Source organism: Mandrillus leucophaeus, unplaced genomic scaffold (assembly GCF_000951045.1).
Source record: "Mandrillus leucophaeus isolate KB7577 unplaced genomic scaffold, Mleu.le_1.0 Scaffold1427, whole genome shotgun sequence".
Classification (NCBI taxonomy): domain Eukaryota; kingdom Metazoa; phylum Chordata; class Mammalia; order Primates; family Cercopithecidae; genus Mandrillus; species Mandrillus leucophaeus.
The window spans coordinates 93,403-105,115 of record NW_012101396.1 but is presented as its reverse complement, the minus strand read 5'-3'; the positions used below and the strand labels follow the sequence as shown (position 1 = coordinate 105,115).

The 11,713-nt window shown below is 38.5% G+C and overlaps 1 pseudogene; it reads right to left on the bottom strand.

Moving 5' to 3' along the window:
• Window positions 1–595: 595 nt before the first annotated feature.
• Window positions 596–1,109, bottom strand: LOC105535196 (annotated as a pseudogene).
• Between the last annotated feature and the right edge of the window lie 10,604 nt (window positions 1,110–11,713).

Sequence of the window (11,713 nt, the reverse complement as noted above, 5' to 3'; positions counted from 1 at the left end):
AATCAGTTATGTAGTGCTACAATAAGTGTCCAATAATCTACATAGGAACAATGATGAATGAAAATAATGAAGATTGAATAAGGCTATTAGATTACCTTATCTTAGTTACATATAAAGAATAGATACCCAATGGTGAGGAAGAGAGAGAAATTGGACAAATACCCATAGGTGTAAACATTACATCTACCTTTGAGCTTTATACCGTAAGTGAGACATTTTAAATGGTTCTGTAGCCCATGCCTATTTTTTCCTCAGAAAAAGAAAAGCTGCCTTCATGACATCCCCTCTTGTTTCACATTTCCACAGTGTCACTTTGAAGCTTCAGAGTCAGGATCTTACTTTCTTCAAAAAATAAAGAAAATATGCCCCCTAAGGTACCTCCCCATCCCCCCATTCCCAAATCCCACTGGTTTCTTTTCCAGTGCCAGGTTGCATGATCTGGTCCCATCTCCTGGGGTGGTTGGTGCTTTTTTTTTTTTTTCCCCGTCTATTGATCATTAGTTTAGGATAGATAACATGAACCAGTTCTGGAACCACTACTAGGAGGAACACAAGCTCTTCACTGCAATCACACAGCAGGAAATAAAGAGATAGCTCAATTCATCCGTGGTGCTGGGTCTCCAAAATTCAAAAACTTGGCACAACTGGAGCACTGAATTTGTGTCCTCCATGCTTCTCAATCATTTTGGATTTCTTTGATCGGCCAGAGTTGCTATGTCTTGTAACTATTTTCTTGTTCTTCATTAAGACCGTGTGACTCAGAGCCTGATACCACACAGGATTACAATTTTGAATAGTTTGAAAGATACTTTAAATATCTGATACTCATCAACAGGGTTATCTTCATCATCAATGATTGTGGAATAGCCTTCCAGAGCAGTCTCTTCAGCATCACCTTCCTCCCAATCTTCATCTCCATCTTCACCTGCCTGCTTAGCCAGAATCTTCAAATATTCTTGCTCATCTTCATTAATATCATCTTCATCACTCCCCAGTTCCTCGGTTTCATCATCATCTTCAGCTTCATCATCATCATCACTGTCATTCCCATGTTCTGCATATCAGGCATGTGCTCTTTGAAATCCATTAAATGTACTGAACAAGAGCATAGAAGATCTCGAATATTTGTTTCTGGTTGAGAACAGACTGATCAGACTGGTCAGAAAGAAGCTATATAAAATGATCCTTTAGAACGGATAGAAAATGCTGCATTGCTGATACCAATGGACTCCACTCCTCTGGTTTTTTATACTCATAATTTTTCACAAGCTGATAAAGGCAAAGAAGAATTCCTAGCCTACAAGCACTGTTATCGGATTGAAGATAAAAGCCAATTTTGTCCAAAATGGCAGTCCAGCGGCTTGGATAATAGTGTTTGATGATGTGATGAATGCATGTAGTAAGCTGTACCCTGATGAGCTCAGGAGAATGGATAGTGGCTTCTACAATATTTTCTCAAACACAATGGCGATCTTCTTCTGGAATAGTATAAGGGGGTATATACCCTAGTGCTATTTCTCGATCAGGCCAATACTGTGTTATCATATGTTTCAAATAGATAACACCTGCCTGTCTCACAGGTAAATCCAGCTGTTCCGACATAGTAATCTGGAGCAGTGTTGAGACAAAATTCAGAGACTTGTGTGTTGGGGTCCATTGCACCGCGGACTCGGTCAAACCCAGGCTTGGGCCAGGAATAGCGTTACTCACTGCACACATGGACCCGCAGCGCTCCGCAGCGGAAACCGGCGTCAAAGGCTTTATTTTATTTTATTATTTTTTTGAGACCCAGTTTCTCTCTTGTTTCCCAGGCTGGAGTGCAATGGCGCGATCTCGGCTCACTGCATCCTCTGCCTTCCGGGTTCAAGCGATTCTCCAGCCTCAGTCTCTTGGGTAGCTGGGATTACAGGCGCCCGCCACCACGCCCTGCTATTTTTTTTTTCTTCTTCTTCTTCTTCTTCTTTTTTTTTAGTAGAGACGAGTTTGACCATGTTGGCCAAGCTGATCTCAAACTCCTGCCCTCAAGTGATCCGCCCACCTTGGCCTCCCAAAGTGTTGAGGTTACAAGTGTGAGCCACTGTGGCCGGCCTCTCTGTCCTTTTCTAAGTCTCTGATGTATTCTCTAAAGGTCCTGGGCAGTGCCTTATTTTTGGTGATTCTTCTCTGCCTTCCTTGCGGCTGTTTCAGTTTGTTGTGTGCCTGTTCTAAATTGTCAGTGCTCCTTGAATATTCGTTCCCTCTGAAATCCATGAGGCATGATGGTGTTATGCTTGGGTCAGGAAGGAAAGGCTGACTTTCCAGAGCTGCTGATCAGTGCTGCTCGTGCTGACTAACCAGTGCTGCTCTGGGTAGGGTTGGAGGCTGAGCAATGGCACTTTCACTTATTTCTCTGTGTGGTGTGAGATCTCTCTTCAGAAGCATATCTGTGGCCTTTAAATATTCTCAAATTGGGAAAACTAGATGCATCTCAACACCCCTATCATGGAGAACTTTACCAAGGAACTTCCCAAGTTGAAAGACTCCTGGTCTAGTCTGTCTGTTCTAGTGTGAATTTCTCTTGGTCCTGCAGGGTTGACACTGTGTTTCCATTTTTTTGTATTTCCTTAGGGCTCCTCAACCCTCTGTGAAAGGTGTGGAGGTACAAAGAAATGTTAAGTCAAGTCGCCAGGCAGGTGATATCAGTTCTCTGCAGAACAATGTGTGTAATAGCTGAGGGGTCAGTCCCCTTCCCCATCCCTTTCCCTCTCTGCAAGTGCCTCCTGGATAATCTAAGCTACTTTCTCATCTCCTAATTGGATGACAACAGGGGGTCAGGGTTGCCTCAGGGATACTAGAGGCCCTTGGTTTTGGTGGCCTATTGCTGTGCATCTGGAAAGCACTAATGCTTAGGTTTTTAGTCCTAATACCAAGTCAGAAAAACATGAAAGAGGAGGAAGGAGGATTTAGATTTAGCAATCAAGAGCTAGAACAGGATTTTTACATTACTCCCAAAACAATACTGCTGCCTTACTTCTCTTCAATATATGTAAAGTGCAAAATGAAAAAATTAACTGTTACACCAACATTTTATATCACATATATATTATATATGTGCTTGAAAAATCAATGTGAAATACAAATCTTTTGTGAGAAGTGAAGACTAAGAGAGGTTGTTACCAGCAGAATAGTACTACAAATAATACTAAATGAAGTTCTTTAGGTTGAAGGAAAATGAGATTCAATGGAAATTTTGATCTACAATGAGGAATAAAGAGCACCAGAAATGTTAACTATGTAGGTAAGCATAAAATATTATCCTTTATTTTCTCTTAATTATAAAAAAGAAAACTATTTAAAGCAAAAAAATTCTATGGTGGAGTCTATAATTAATGTAGAAATAAAATATATGTCCACAACTACACAATTGAGAGACGTGAATGAATTTTTACTATTGTAAATGTATTATGTTTTATGTGAAGTTGTAAATATTAACGCTAATAGGCTGTGATAAGTTAAAGATGCATATGGTAACCCTTGAGCAATCCCTAAAATTAATACCAAAATTTTTTATTAAAAAGATAATAGAGGAAGAAACATGGCGATGCCGACGTTGACTGCGAAATTGTACTCCCTGCTGTTCCGCAGGACTTCCACCTTCGCCCTCACCATCGCTGTGGGCCTGTTCTTCCATCGGGGCGCGGACGCGATCTACCAGCACATCAGCGAGGGGAAGCTATGGAAACACATCAAGAAAAACCATGAGAAAAAGTAGTTCCTTGGAGACCCCCATCCAGGCCAGAAGGACCAGGTCCACTCGCCAGCTGTTTGCCCAGAGCTGGGGCCTCAGCTTGAAGACGATGCTCAAGTTGCTTTTCATGTACCACTCTTCGCTGTTGGCAAGAAACGGTTTCACCTACAAAATAGACTCTTTACCTTCTGCCGTGTTTGAAGTATGTTTAGTCAGCATCATCAAGAAATGGATGTGAATTGCCCTTGGAAAAAAAAAGACAGTAGAAGTACTGAAATAAAATACTAAAAATGTTTATCCCCAAATAAGTAAGGAATGTGAGATAGAGGAATAATAAACAAATGAGACAAAAAGAAAACAAATAGCAAATGACAGACTGAATGGCATCTATAATTACATTAAATAGAAATAAAATGAACACTTCAATAGAAAGGCAGAGATTATTAGATACGATAAGAAAGCAAGGCCCAACTATTTGTTAACAAAAAGAGATGCACTTACATATAAAAACTTAAATAGATTGAAAATAAAGTGAAGAAAAAGCAAAACACAAACCTAAGAATACTGTTTTGGCTACATAAATATCAGGTAAAGTAGACCAAGAAAAAGAATATCACATGAGATAGGGTGAGAAATTTTATAAAGATAGTGCATTAATAAATAGTAATGTTAAATATGCATATGTCTAAAAACAGAGCCTCAAAATTTATGAGACAAATGCAGACAGATCTGAAGGGAGAAAGAGACATATCTAAAATCATAATTGATGATTTTTATCTCTCCTTTCTCGGTAATTAATGGAAGAACTAAAAAAAATCAGTAAAAATTTAAAATATTTCTATAATACTGTCATCCAAATTAATGTAATTGACATTTTATGGGACACTACTCCTAATTGCTGAAGAATTCCTATTATTTCCAAGGCCACATGGAATGCTCATCAAGGTAAATTATATTCTGTGCCATAAAATATGTATCCATAAATATCAAAAGTTTGAAATCTTACAGAGTATGTTCTCTGATCACAACAAAATTTAATTAGAAATAAACATGAAGTATCTAGAAATATCCGTAAATGCCTGCAAATATTTATAAATGAAATAACATATTCCTAAATAAGATATTAATCATCCAGCACTTTGGGAGGCCAAGGCAGGTGGATCATCTGAGGTCAGGAGTTCGAGATTAGCCTGGCCAAGATGGCGAAATCCCCTTTCTACTAAAAATACAAAAATTAGCCAGGCATGGTGATGTACACCTGCAATCCCAGCTACTAGGGAGGCTGAGACAGGAGAATCGCTTGAACTCGGGAGAAGGAGGTTGCAGTGAGCTGAGATCATGCCATTGCACTCCAGCCTGGGTGACAGAGCAAGAGTCCATCTCCAAAAAAAAAAAAAAAAAATATATATATATGTATTTTATCAGAGATGAATACATATATATTTTATGAGATGAATATAAAAATGTATTTTATCAGAGATAATTTGAAAAGATTAATAAAAATTATAAATTCCTAGAGAGAATGTCCAAGGAACAAAGAAAGAGAAAACTCTCTAGTAACAGGAATAAAAGAGTGTACATCACTACAGACTTTATGGATATTAGAAGATTGATAACAGTATATTCTCTGGCCACAACAAAATTAAATTGGAAATCAATATTACTATAAAAATGAAGATTTCCTCGGAGAATGGCAGACACATTTTTTCCTCAGTTATATGTCTGATTAGCCTATGTACTTATTGATTTGATCCTATATTAGCTGAGTAGCAGAAAAGAGAATAGGGAAGATGACATTGTGGGAATTGCCTGGTAAAGAGGATTTATAGGCCTGTCATAGCATTGATAACTGAGAGAAGATGCAATTGAGGGTCAGAGTCTTTCTAGTACTGCCACAGTATGTGGGTGGATAGCTAAGAAGCACACATCATAGAGGGATGCTATATGAAAGCCATCAGTTGGAGGTCAGTGGGGAATGGTGACCAAATCTTGCAAGGGGTATTCAATGTTTAGGGAAGTTACATTGAGATGAGTCTCTCATCAATAAGGCATTAATATAATTCCAACCCATCCTCATTAAGCCCCAACTGTGGTCTAAGGAAGAAGTTACATCAATAAGAGAGTGGGACTGGAAAATTCATCCAGTTGAGTAAAGAGTTGCGTGTCCCTTTTTTTTGTCTTTCCATATCCCACAACACCATAGAGGGGAAAGTAAATTTCTAGAAGGGAGGACAACAAAGGGAGAGAATTTACAGTCCTTGACTTCTTCATCTCCTTTACACATTACGATGTTGAAGTCACAGCCTGGTCTAGCATGACTTGAGGTAGGCAAGGAGATCTGAGATTTAAATCAAGTTCAAAAATCCAATTGTAAAATAAATGTGACTATCTTACATGGCACATCTATTTACTTATATTTATAAGTAAAAAATTATATGAGATCATTCTAATAATATCACCACCAACTAATAGGATGTGGCCAATCTACACAAGTGTAAACGATATGTTTTCAACTTTCCTAGATGGAGAACAGTCACTGGAAAAAATAACATCATGTTTTATGTTTGCACTCTAATGAGTTGAGAATCCTTAATATATTCACTTACAGTTGAGGTTTGAATTCATCTGAACTATTATTTCTCTTCACATCCCTGTCCTTTTGCTTGCTCTTCAGCTTGCCCATTTCTCTTTTCTCTGTATTTAGTCCTTCATCTCCTCTTCTCAATCTTTATTATCCTTCATAATCTCCCTTCTTCCTGCATCTTTCCACTCCTCCTACACTTAAAATTTTTTTACATCCTCCTGTCATTCCTCTTACTCCTCTCTTCTGCTTTTTTCTACTGCTTCTCTGCATGTATTGGACCTCTACTTAGAGTTAATCATATAATTTATCGACCAAGTGGTGTTACTTTTGAAAGTAAATGAGGGTGCTATTTGTAATTTTGCTAAGGCAACAGGTACAAACCAGTACTGTCCTAGGAAAACTGGGATATATGGTCACACTAGCTGTAGTAAAGCCCCAATTTAGGGTCAAGGTGGGTAGGGAAGGTCATTATGAGAAAATGATATTAAGTCAATTTCTGTAGGATGTGTAAGAGCCAGACGAAAAATGAGGAGAAGCATATTACTGGCAAAACAAACGAGAGTACAGAGGCACTGAGGTGAGAATGAAGGAAGTTCAAAGTAGCTGGAGAATGGAAAAAAATGGGAAAAGTGGCATAGGCTGAGGCTGCAGATGTGGATAATAATAAGGAGCCAGATCAGGACAGGAACTGAAAAAGGGACATCTGGAATTCCTGTATGTGGGGCAAGGGAGCTTAGATGAGGCTTTCTGGTTGAAACGAGGGCAATAGATTACTTGCCAACAAAGTTGCATTTTTATAACAAGCATAGGAATTCTTTTTTTTTTTTAAATTTATTTATTATTATTATACTTTAAGTTCTAGGGTACATGTGCATAACGTGCAGCTTTGTTACATATGTATACTTGTGCCATGTTGCTGTGCTGCACCCATCAACTCATCAGCACCCATCAACTCGTCATTTACATCAGGTATCACTCCCAATGCAATCCCTCCCCCCTCCCCCCTCCCCATGATAGGCCCTGGTGTGTGATGTTGCCTTTCCTGAGTCCAAGTGATCTCATTGTTCAGTTCCCACCTATGAGTGAGAACATGCGGTGTTTGGTTTTCTGTTCTTGTGATAGTTTGCTAAGAATGATGGTTTCCAGCTGCATCCATGTCCCTACAAAGGACACAAACTCATCCTTTTTTATGGCTGCATAGTATTCCATGGTGTATATGTGCCACATTTTCTTAATCCAATCTGTCACTGATGGACATTTGGGTTGATTCCAAGTCTTTGCTATTGTGAATAGTGCCGCAATAAACATACGTGTGCATGTGTCTTTATAGCAGCATAATTTATAATCCTTTGGGTATATACCCAGTAATGGGATGGCTGGGTCATATGGAATTCTATATAGAATTGCATGTTACAGGTCAATAAAAATATCACTGTTTTTAAAAGCTATTTGTGTTCACAAATTGCATGACCCAAGGAAGCAAGAATTCTTATTGAAGAATGTTATTAATATTTGACATGAAGTGATGGTGAGGAATGGAGAGGAAGAAAACAGAAGGGAGAGAAGGTTAAAGCCCCGCCAAAGCCATTGCTTGGCCAGGATTAGGAGTTTGACTTTTATTCTAATTGCAATGGGAAGGCAATAGGAGATACAGGCAGGGAAATGGCATGATTTGGTTTACATTTTTAAAAATTTTACTTTAAGTTCTGGGATGCCTGTGCAGAAGGTGCAGGTTTGTTACATAGGTATACTCATGCCATGGTGGTTTGCTGCACCCATCAACCTGTCATCTAGGTTTTAAGCCCCACGTGTATCAGGTATTTGTCCTAATGCTCTCTCTCTCCTTGCCCCTGCCTTCCAACAGGCTCCAGTGTGTGATGTTCCCCTCCCTGTGTCCGTGTATTCTCATTGTTCAACTCTCACTTGTGAGTGAGAACATGCGGTGTTTGCTTTTCTGTTCCTGTGACAGTTTGCCAAGAATGATGGTTTCCACCTTCATCCATGTTCCTGCAAAGGACATTAACTCATTCTTTTTTATGGCTGCATAGTATTCTAGGGTGTATATGTGCCACATTTTTTTATCCAGTCTATCAGATGGGTATTTGGGTTGGTTCCAGGTCTTTGCTATTGTAAATAGTGCTGCAATAAACATATGTGTGCACATGTCATTATAGTAGAATGATTTATAATCTTTTGGGTATATACCCAGTAATGAGATTGCTGAGTCAAACAGTATATCTGGTTCTAGACCCTTGAGGAATCACCACACTGTCTTTCACAGTGGTTGAAGTAATTTACACTCCCACCAACAATGTAAAAGTGTTTCCATTTCTCCACATCCTCTCCAGCACGTGTTTTTTCCCGACTTTTTAATGATCGCCATTCTGACTGGTGTGATATGGTATCTCATTGTGGTTTTGATTTCCATTTCACTAATGACCAGTGATGATGAACTTTTTAAAAATATGTTTGCTGGCCACATTGATGTCTTCTTTTGAGAAGTGTCTGTTCAAGTCCTTCACCCACTCTTTGAGGGGGTTGTTTGTTTTTTTCTTGTAAATTTGTTTAACTTCCTTATAGATTCTGGATATTAGACCTTTGTCAGATGGATAGATTGCAAAAATTTTATCCCATTCTGTAGGTTGCCTGTTCACTTTGATGATAGTTTCTTTTGCTGTGCAGAAGCTCTTTAGTTTAATTAGATACTATTTGTCAATTTTGGCTTTTGTTGCCATGCTTTTGGTGTTTTAGTCATTAAATCTTTGCCCATGCCTATGTCCTGAATGGTATTGCCTAGGTTTTCTTCTAGGGTTTTTATGGTTGTAGGTTTTACATTTAAGTCTTTAATCCATCTTGACTTAATTTTTGTATAAAGTGTAAGAAAGGGGTCCAGTTTCAGTTTTCTGCATATGGCTAGCCAGTTTTCCCAGCACCATTTATTAAACAGGGAATCCTTTTCCCATTGCTTGTTTTTGTCAGATATGTTGAAGATCAGATGGTCGTAGATGTGTGGTGTTATTTCTGAGGCCTCTTTTCTGTTCCATTGGTCTATATATCTGTTTTGGTACCAGTACCATGCTGTTTTAGTTACTGTAGCCTTGTAGTATAGTTTGAAGTCAGGTAGCATGATGCCTCCAGCTTTGTTCTCTTTGCTTAGGATTGTCTTGGCAATGCCAGCTCTTTTCTGGTTCCATATGAAATTTGAAGTAGTTTTTTTTAGTTCTGTGAAGAAAGTAAATTGTAGCTTGATGAGAATAGCATTGAATCTACAAGTTACTTTGGGCAGTAAGGCCATTTTCACGATATTGATTCTTCCTATCCATGAGTATAGAATGTTTTTCCATTTGTTTGTGTCCTCTCTTATTTCACTGAGCAGTGGTTTGTAGTTCTCCCTGAAGAGGTCCTCCATGTCCCTTGTAAGTTGGATTCCTAGGTATTTTGTTCCCTTTTTAGCAGTTGTGAAGGAGAGTTCACTCATGATTTGGCTCTCTGCTTGTCTATTATTGGTGTATAGGAATGCTTGTGATTTTTGCATTGATTTTTGTATCCTGAGACTTTGCTGAAGTTGCTTATCAGCTTAAGGAATTTTGGGGCTGACACGATGGGGTTTTCTAAATATACAATCATGTCATCTGCAAACAGGGACAATTTTACTTCTTTTCCTAACTGAATACCCTTTATTTCTTTCTCTTGCCTGATTGCCCTGGCCAGAACTTCCAAAGTATGTTGAATAGGAGTGATGAGAGAGGGCATCCTTGTCTTGTGCCGATTGTCAAAAGCGTGCCAGCTTTTGCCCATTCAGTATGATATTGTCTGTGGGTTTGTCATAAACAGCTCTTATTATTTTGAGATATGTTCTATCAATACCTAGTTTGTTGAGAGTTTCTAACATGAAGGGGTGTCGAATTTTGTCGAAGGCTTTTTGTGTCTATTGAGATAATCATGTGGTTTTTGTCATTGTTTCTGTTTATGTGATAGATTATGTTTATTGATTTGTGTGTGTTGAATCAGCCTTTCATCCCAGGGTTGAAGCCGACTTGATCGTGGTGGATAAACTTTTTGATGTGCTGCTGGATTCGGTTTGCCAGTGTTTTATTGAGGATTTTCGCATCGAGATTCATCAGGGATGTTGGCCTGAAAATTTCTTTTTGTGTTGTGTCTCTGCCAGGTTTTGGTATCAGGATGATGCTGTCCTCATAAAATGAGTTCACGGTAAGTCCCTCTTTTTTTACTGTTTGGAATAGTTTCAAAAGGAATGGTACCAGCTCCTCTTTGTACCTTTCGTAGAATTCATCTGTGAATGTGCCTCGTCCTGGGCTTTTTTTTTTGGTTGGTAGGCTATTAACTGCTACCTCAATTTCAGAACTTGTTATTGGTCTATTCAGGGATTCGACTTCTTCCTGGCTTAGTCTTGGGAGGGTGTATGTGTCCAGGAATTTATCCATTTCTTCTAGATTTTGTAGTTTATTTGCAGAGAGGTGTTTGTAGTACTCTCTGATGGTAGTTTGTATTTTTGTGGGATCAGTGGTGATATCCTCTTTATCATTTTTGTTGTGTCTATTTGATTCTTCTCTCTTTTCTTCTTTATTAGTCTGGCTAGCAGTCTATTTTGTTAATCTTTTCAAAAATACAGCTCCTGGATTCATTGATTTTTTTGGAGGGATTTTCATGTCTCTATCTTCTTCAGTTCTGCTCTGATCTTAGTTATTTCTTGTCTTCTGCTAGCTTTTGAATTTGCTTGCTCTTGCTTCTCTAGTTCTTTTAATTGTGATGTTAGGGTGTTGACTTTAGGTCTTTTCTGCTTTCTTTTGTGGGCATTTAGTGCTATAAATTTCTCTCTTAACACTGTTTTAGCTGCGTCCCAGAGATTCTGGTACGTTGTCTCTTTGTTCTCATTAGTTTCAAAGAACTTATTTATTTCTACCTTAGTTTCGTTATTTACCCAGTAGTCATTTAGGAGCAGGTTGTTCAGTTTCCATATAGTTGTGCAGTTTTGATTGAATTTCTTAATCGTGATTTCTAATTTGATTGCACTGTGGTCTGAGAGACTGTTTTGATTTCCATTCTTTTGCATTTGCTTATGTGGTCGATTTTAAAATAAATGCTGTATGGTGCTGAGAAGAATGTATATTCTGTTGATTTGGGGTGGAGAGTTCTGTAGATGTCTATTAGGTCTGCTTGGTCCAGAGCTGAATTTAAGTCCTGAATATCCTTGTTAATTTTCTGTCTTGTTGATCTGTCTAATATTGACAGTGGGGTGCTAAAGTCTCCCGCTGTTATTACGTGGGAGTCTAGGTCTCTTTGTAGGTCTCTAAGAACTTGTTTTTATGAATCTGGGTGCTCCTGTATTGGGTGCATATATATTTAGGATAATCAGCTCTTCTTGTTGCATGGATCCCTTT